We start from the raw sequence: 9,712 nt of genomic DNA, 5'->3' as shown, positions 1-9,712 counted from the left end.
TTAGTAAGGAGAAAAATATTAACCAAATCTTCAAAGGTTTGGGGGTTATAGGGTACTGGAATTCGGATCTTTCTCATAAAAGAGTTTGCTCTCACTTTCAGAACTACGCATGCAACACTGTTGAGACTTAATCTATGTTTCTGGACTTTGGTACGTACGTAGACTTCAAAGATTCAGTCTCACCGGCCTTCTCTTTCAATCCAACCACTTCTCACAACTCTAACTGTGTTTGTAAATTTCTAGTCCAAACACTAGGGGTGACTTCGGATCGGATAAAGGGCTTTTGAAAAATTTCTCTATTTTCAAAATTCAGATGACAATATTCTTCCCAAATTCAGAAAATCAGAAAATTTTCAAAAAATTTAGAATCGGCAAAATTCGAAAGTAAATCGGAAATTTGAATTATATAATCGGATTCTATTTTAGGATAACCATTTTTTATACAGTTAATATATTTTTTTAGCAATCATTTTGAAATGTATTAATTCAGTAAACAAGTTAATTAGACATTTTAAAACGTTCATTCAATAAGTTTTTTCTTCATGTTAATATATTAATTCAGTATATAGGAAGATGAGAGAAAGAGAGACATGTACTAGAATGATAATATTGATTTCTTGAAGTTGTGAGAGAGAGACAATGTTCTATTTCTCTAGGGTTTTTATTTGGTTTGTAAATTATCTCTAGTTTTAATTTAATAATTATATGAAATAGACAACTATATATTAAATTTTTTGAAATTAATTGAAAATCGGATCGGATCGGATTTTGAAAACACATCCAATTCCGATCCAGTTATTTTTTGGAAAAATCATATATCAAAATTTCAAATATCAAAACACAATTATCATTGCCAAATTTGAAAAAAAAAATATTGGATTGGAATTTGGAAAAATCGGATTTTCGAAAAAAATTGGCACCCCTACCAAACATTCATGCATAATCGAAATGTTACAAAGATCATCAAGGAAAAATAACAGTGGGAGCAGTGGATCGGCAGTCTTCTCAACCCAGTAGTTTGGGACAAATTGGTTGTCATGGGACTAATTTTGGTCATGGACCCGCTCTTTGTGGTGGATGGGTCATTAGTCTCCTACAGATCATGTTATACCAACAATAAGGAGGCTGGTAGCATTGCAATAACATAATCATCCTCAATAATTCCACATGGAGGCAGGAGATCGAGCAATCATGAAGTGTTATTTGGCTGCGTATCTAATATGGAAAAGTACTTGTTCATATGACAAAATACAACTGGAATTCCTCTATTGCATACATGCATCCTTCGGTCCTTCCCATCTTATCAACTGCTTGACAATCACCACATCAAATGAGGTTAAGGAAATTGTCTATGCGACTCAATTCTCATGGGAATCAACATGGTAAAAGGTAGATACATATGGTTGTTTGAAGGGGATGGTTATATGAACTCCACCTTATAGTGACTCCAAAGTTATTCTATTCTTAAAAGTGGACTTACAAAATGAATTGTGGGCTAATTTTTTTTATAGAGATATACATCGCATAATAGAGAACACATCCACAAAAAATTAGCTTAATTGAATATGCTTAACTTTGTCAAAAGTTGTTATAAAATTAAAAAAAAGCAAGGTTGCTAAATAATTTTATAACATTCTAAACAGTTTTTTGACAAGGCTGTACATTTTAAAAAATGAAGTGATTTTTTGTGAGAATGATCTCTACTGTGTGGAAAATATCTCCACCAAAAATCAGATTTTAATTTATTGTATTTAGTGATGTAGTCATTTTGGAGTCACCATAAGATAGAGTTCATATATATAAGTATAAAAGAGCATATCTAGGTGGTGGTAGCATACTCTTCATATTTGAAGAAAAAATTTAAAGAAGTTGGTTGCAAATTTCGCGAGCAAATTCACTTGACGGGCCCACCCTGAGCGACATTAGCACTGGCGCGCGCCAGTACTAATGTCGCGTGCTATGTATAATATAATGTCGCGCGACAGTCGAGCTTTTGTCATTTCACAACTTTTTTTTCAACTTAAGTAACTCTAGTTCTAGGAAAAAAATGAGTTCCGACGATGAATACGTCTATAATAACCAAACACAATAGAGTGGTGACGGTGAGGAGGAAGAAAATAGTGGTAATAGTCCGTACGTTTGGAACAATCCCATTGGTGATCTAGATGATGAACCAACCACTTCTGGAGCTGGAAATCAGGGAGCTGAGACTGACGATCCATTGCTGCTTCAATATCAGCAAGTCGATTTTGAATTTCCTGCGGAGGCTATTGATTTCAGCCATCTTAGGCCGGTGTCTAAGAGGTTTCTTGATAGACATGTCTCAAGAGTTGTTATTGAATAACATGTATGTATTTTAATTTCATAAATTAGTAGTAGTAGTAGTAGTTAATTTTAGTAGTTCAATACGTACATTTTTATTTTTATTTTTTTAATTTTAGTTTCATTTTGCGTAGATCAGAGATGTGTTATGTATCGGGTTCGGTGCATTCCACGTGCGCTTAAGACGTGGTGGGATGATATTAAGAAAGTCGGTGCACTTGACCATGTTAGAGATGCAATTTTAGCGACTCCCTTTGCTCATCTAGTTGACATCCCTTACAATAAGGCTGACATTCAAGGAGTTATTAATGGTTTAGTTGAGAGATAGTGGGATAGTACACATACTTTTCACTTCCCTCAGGGAGAGTTGGGTTTCACTCCATTAGATTTTTGCATGATATCTGGTTTGAGTATAGGATTAGGTAATCCGTTGAGATGTAGCACTGAATTCCAGAGTTGTGCCCAAATGATGACTTTCTTCCCTTGTCTGACCGAGAAGTCATATGACAGTGCTGGTGTTAGGATTTCTGGTATCAAGGCTGCATACATTATACCGTTGACTACTGATTCAGGATTGCAGTTTTTAATAGATTATTTGTCACTTGATTCTGATGATGGTCAAACACATGTTGATGAGTATGTAAGAGCTTTCTGTATGTATTTGATGGGTGTCTTCTTTTTTCCTTCTGGCCATTCCATGATTAACTCGGGATATCTAGCCAACTTTGAGCACTTGCATGAGTTGGGCGGTATTGATTTTGGTGGAGCCATATACGGTCATTTGTTGCGTTGTTTAGATAGGGCTTCTCGGCAGACTGGTGTTGTCAGTAGTCCCCAGATGGGAGGGTTTGTCATTCTCTTAGAGGTATGATTTTATGAGTATTTCCGTGCTGCAAATCCTATCCTCACAGAGTATACCGATGAGAGGCCGAGGCTCAGGGCTTGGCACGGACCTCGTCGAGCTCGTCTGACCAGTGAGATCAGTCATAACATAACTTCTGTCCGAACCCAGATCGAGCTTAGCACACAGGCTTCTATTGTTTGGAGGCCTTGGAGGACATCTGTGCACATCGGCGCGAATGACTGTAGATATGCATTGTTCATTTCTCATAGGAGGATGGTATTCACTTGTGGGAGTGATATGGAGTGGTATTTAGGGGATAGATGTTACAGACAGCTCACACCATACTTTAGTATCCCCCCTGATCCGCCTACCCATGTATCAGAGGCTAAGGACATGACTTTAGAGCAAGTCATCGAGAGTAACGTGCATTGGACTTGGCTCTGTGGGCTTCGACCTAGTTACATTCTGCGGACTTATGAGCAGTACTACCATTACTGGTTTAGGGTATCTATTAGTCATTTGCTCCCAGCTGTAGGTCGTACAGGCAACATTCATACGGTTAGCAATTTGGGTGTCAGACGTAAATTCCAGATTGGCCCGGCCCGTCCGCCGACGCGTTTCAGCTGGACTGTATACACATTTGTTCCAAATACGGATCCCCTCCCTCCGAGTGGCCTTGGGTTTTCAGTTTGAGCGATCCGAGTGGCCAGACGATTTACCAGCCCATTTCTTCTATTGATGACACTCGCGTCGTACAATTAGAGCCTGACCTTGGACATCTATCTTTGGTAATTATTTTTATTGGTTTTGGTTTATTATTTTTGTTTATTATGAAAATATCATAAATTATTAATGAATAATTATTTCAGGATGACCTACGCATGAGATATGAGACAAGCATTCGTGTAAATGATGGCTTGCGCTCCTCGGTATTTGCCTACAGTGTTGAGAGAGAGAGACTTCTTTCCCAGGCTCATGTGGATTATGACGATTTACAACGCCAAATTGATGAGTTACAGGCTTAGATTGATCGCACAAGGGTGAGTTCATCACAGCATGGCCAGACGGAGAGTTCAGCACAAGGACAGTCGAGGAGGAGTTCACGGCAGAGGAGGCGAATGTATGACAGTTTAGGAGGTTGTTGTATAACGATTATTATTATGTTGTGTGATTTAGAATTGTTCATTTGATCATTTTGATATGTTGTGTGATTATTATTATCTTGTGTAATATGTTGTGTGATTATTATTATATTGTGTGATTTAGAATTTACTTCCTTTGATTTAGCAAATGAATTGCAATTTTTATTAATAGAACGACAACTAATACATATCACCCTTATTACATACTACTAGAGTTACTCTAGTTATCAAGCCAGTCATCATTTTCTTCATCATTGGCTTATTCGTTGTTGGAAGCATCATTTGTATTACTTGGTCCAGCCTTTTTTTTTTTTTTTTTTTTTCATATTTAGCTACAATTGCATCTTGTTTTAGCTCTAAAACCCTTCGCAAACGAGGATTAACACTGTCAAGTGACATTGCCAACAACCTAGTCTCATTTTCCTCCTCTCTAACACAGAGTTTTTCTTGCTTCAAAAATAACTTTTTTTTGTGTCTTCTCTTGCTTCAATTTCATCATACTTTGAAATTGCTCATTTTGAATATCTTCTTTATTTCTTCAACTTTCTTTAAAAGCTTCAAGAAATTCATCCATATTTTTAGCAGTGGCAACATTACCCTCGATAGTAGAAGCAACTTTCTTGTTCTTCTCAATTTCTTTGCTCTGCTTCCTACCGACCGACCTCTCCAAAAAACCTTCGGTACTGCTAGGATCGTATTCTGAGTACAGTGAAGGTGAAGGGGTAGAGTAAGGCATTGAAGGGGTTGGGGTTGAGGGTGAAGAATCGAAACCTTCAACATCTTCGGATTTTGCTTTCTTCTTTGGTCTTGGAGCAAAGCGTTTGGATTCGCGTGAATCGAAGTTCTTTTGCCACTTTAGCGTATTTTTGACTAGATTATAACAATCTTGCCATATCCATGGTTTTCCAGTAGTAGCCGCAAAAGTTGTTGCTGCGTCTGAAAACTACGTTTATTAAAAAAAAAAATTAATATCAAGTAGTATATAAAACGAAGTATAAATTAAACGAAGTATAAATTAAACGGCGAGAAAACTTCTTAAATGTCTTCCGTCCCCACCCGCTTGGAGGTTGTTCTTCAAGCTTTCTTAGTATAGCATGATATTTGTTGAAGAACGGTAAAATAATCGACCAACGTTGTGAGACTCCCTTCCACTTACGGTTGCGGTCAAAACCTTGAATTTCATTCATCCTAGCCATAATTCGTTCCCAATAAACTTGACCCGATTGATCATTCCCTACTATAGGATCTTCTCCAATCTCAATCCACACTTTAGTAAGAGCAATGTTTTCTTCATTTGTCCAACTTGGACCCCTTCCTTGTTTTGGTTGTGACATTGAGAGTGTTGTGTGTGAAATGGTTGAGAGTGTTGTGTGTGAAAATGAAGAAGGAGATGAGTGTAGATATATGGATGTAGAAATCCGGCCATTTTTTGCCCGTTGGAGCACGTGACATTAGGAGTAGCGCGCACCAGTAGTAGTGTCGCACGACAATGGTAGTGGCGCGCCGTAGTTGTGGTCAAAGTCAAAAAAGTGGGGCGACATTACTATTGTCGCTCCGCATCCGCATCCAAACCTCCAAATTTGCGAACAAGAATGCGAACAGGCAGGTTATGCGACCATGAATGAGGCCACTTAGAGATGGAATTCCGGGAAATTCCGAATTTTTTCTTCAAATATAAAGAAAAATACATGTTATACTACCACCTAGAGATGCTCTAACCATCCCCCTCTGTTTAAAGGCTGGACGATAAAGCTAATCAGTTATCCAAGTTGGAGTTTTCAATTATAACAGTCCTATGCAACTTATGTGGGCCGTGATTTTAGTTTGGAGGCAAGAGATTCGAAGATGACAATTCTCATTTCTCAATCACTTGGGCATGGGTGCCAATGGGTACCGATTATCTGGAACCGAATCGGAACCAAAACCGAATGTTCTGGTTTTGGGCCTTAAAATGTTAGACCCATTTAAAATGGGTCATTAAGAACCGAATCGATAAATAACCGAAACCATAGAACCGAATAGTAAAAAACTCGTAGGTATCCGAATCGAAACCGATTATTATGATTTCGATATATAAAATTTAGTATTATATTACATTTAAAATAATCAAACTCATACATTATAATGTAAAATATGTTTTTTACGTATAAAAGCCTATTAAATATATATAGTATAATAGTGAATGTGTGTTGTTAAATGTATATTTTATAACAATACGTTAAACAAGTGTATCATAGATGTTAATAATAATGTCAACGTGTATATTATGAATTAACTAATACATTTTAGATTTATTAACTTATGCACGTGTATATTTAAATAGGATACACATGCTTGATATATTGTGATACACGCACTTATTATAAACCAATATATAATGTTCATGTTAAAAATTAGTGGTGAGATGTAATTGTAATACACATGTAGTCGCATATTCGATTTAAAATGTGAGTTAATATACATGTACAAATATATGTATATGCACGTAAAATATATCAAGGTAGCAAATATATGTGATTGCACGTGTACATGCACGATGGAGTTAATACAAGGAAACAAATATATGTGTATGCACGTAAAAAAAAATCAAATTTTTGGGGTTAGATATTTGATTATTTTAATTTCTATATCAAATTAAGCTTGAAATTATCACATGAATGGTAAATGTTTTAACGTATATGATTGATATATGTTCATAGATTGATTTAAATATGATTGTTGATACATCACTAATTATACATAAAATATTATCATCTAGGAAAAGAAAAAAATAAAAATGAAAACAAGTTTTAGTGTTTAAATGATTGAAATTGTTTAATAATCATAATAAATAATAAAGACCCGAATTAGAACCGAAACCGATAAAAAAAAAACCATGGGTTTTGATGGTTTTGGATTGGGTTCTATAATTCTCATACTAAAAATGTTGAGAGCTGAAACTGATAGAACCACAAATAGTATAATCCAAACAGAAACCGCTAAAGCCCGATCCAAAACCAACCCGTTGGCACCGCTACACGTGGGTACAACTTTTTAAAATTTAAATTACATTTTTTCCCCTAATGTTTTGTTTTAAAATTTATAGGCGAAGTTACTGACCATCCACAAAGTTAGTTTGGTAGGGCCAAAAAAAAAAACCCCAAATTTGGGGACAAAATTGGTTGGCGAGTCTCTAATGCACTTTTTTAAAAATTTAAAAATATACTTTTTTGTCCCTAATGCCCATAGCTTATTTTTGTTTTGTAGTTAGGGCATAAGTGTCATTTATCCTATCAAAGTTCCTGACAGCTCGGATTAGCCGTCACTGTTTGGCTCCTTTTTTTGGGCGGCTCGGGGGAGGGGCAAGCGTCATTATATATTAGTAGAGATAATTTGATATTGTGTACAGTTTCTCCATCAGGTTTTGCGTTTAATCTCCCTTTACCTTCAACTGGCTACATAAAAACCCCCTTTACATGGACATAGTGATAAAAAAAACCCTGTTTTTTAAAATGCAAAACCAAAATCAGAAACTGACCAAAATACCCCTCCACCTCCAAAAGATCCACGTTCTCTCCTTCTATATCCTCTTTCCATCGGAAAAAAAAAACCCCCAAAAAACACGAAGATTAAATTTCTATCTTCAAAAAAAATTGAAATGGAAAAAAATAAGAATAAATGATTGGAACACTAAAAAGAAAAAGTAAATATGATTGTAGATTTGTAGATCCAACACTTGTTACTCAAAATAAACAAGATCCAACACTCGTTTGTGGCGCAATGGGAGAACCTATATCACACAAGATATGTCAAGCAATGATATCGCTGAATCAAAATTCTTTAGAACACAAACATCTCTAATATAAAATCAATATGTAAAAATTAAATTTTCATTGAAAATCAGTATGTAAAAATAAATTTGCAGAGAAAAATTACTATATAAAAATAATTTTGCATACTGAAATTTCCATGTAAAAACAAATTTACATAGTCATAGACTCACACCCGCACATAAAAATCATTATGTAAAAATAAATTTACATACTAAAATGATTATGTAAAAACAAATTTACATAGTCATGAGATATGCAGAGAAATCACTATGTAAACATAAATTTGCATACTGAAATGTCCATATAAAAACAAATTTACATAGTTATAGACTCACACCCGCACATAAAAATCATTATGTAAAAATAAATTTGCATACCAAAACGATTATGTAAAACCATATTTACATAGTCAGTCACGGGATCTGCTGAGAAAAATTAATATGTAAAAATAAATTTGCATACTTAAATTTCTATGCGAAAACAAATTTACATAGTCACGGGAACCCAATTTATTTAAATTAGGGAGAAGAAAGAAAAATCAATAAAACAAAAACAAAGATTCACAACAATCAATCGAAATGAGAAAGAGAGTGATTTTTCATAGTAGAATCATGTTTCTTCATAATGAAACTATGTTTCTTCATTGTTAAACTTGATTTATTCATTGTTGAAAAATGTTTCTTTTTCATCAAACCTAATTTCTTCATCGCCGAAACTTATTCTTCTAATTTTAATATTGAATTGTGTGTTATCAAAGTTGAATTAGTGTTCTTTTTCGTTTAAATGATTGAAGAAGATGGAAATTGATTAAAGGAGAGAAACTAAGGAATGAAAATGGGGGGTTTTTTTTACAAAGGGTAAAAGAGAAATAGAAATAGATTGAAAGATAAGAAAGAGATCGTGATTTTTGTATAATCACAAAAATAGGGAGTTTATGTCACGAGGCATCAGAAATAGGGAGGTTTTATAGTACGACATGAAGGGGAGGGGTTTACATGCATGAAGCAACACCCTTTAAAAAAAAAAAAAAAAAAAAAAAAAAAAAAAAAAAAAAAAATCTATTTGACCATAAAAGACAAGTAATAATATACTAATATATACAAGTTATAGTTTCAAAGTCAATGAATTTATATTCTAGCTTGAGGATCTACATTCCATGAAACCAATCAGGGTGCAGTGACACATTGGCATGTCACATGTGCCTTTGCACATGACAACAATTAACAATTTATAAGTCTTAATGAAGTACAATTGTCTTTTGTATTAAACTTGGGAAGCAAGTTACTAGATTCCCCGTCCAACATTAATGTTAGTGGTTTTGCCAAAAGTTAAGCAGAAACCATGTTCTCAGAGGCGGCTCAAGATAATCAGCCCTAAGTAAAGTTCGAATAGGAGATCTTCTTTGATTAATATATACCAATAAAAATTGTTATATCTTTTATTTTTTTTTCACAACATACATCTTATTGATTTGTTTACGTTATTTCATATGATCCAAGTATTTTATTTATTATTTCTTGAATAATCTTCGCACAAACTTGAAACTTCAATAAATTTATATATATATAAAAAGAAAAACCATAGAAAACAAA

Source organism: Coptis chinensis, chromosome 5 (genome assembly GCF_015680905.1).
Source record: "Coptis chinensis isolate HL-2020 chromosome 5, ASM1568090v1, whole genome shotgun sequence".
Classification (NCBI taxonomy): Eukaryota; Viridiplantae; Streptophyta; class Magnoliopsida; order Ranunculales; family Ranunculaceae; genus Coptis; species Coptis chinensis.
The sequence above is the reverse complement of the archived record's forward strand: the minus strand, read 5'-3'. Positions refer to the sequence as shown.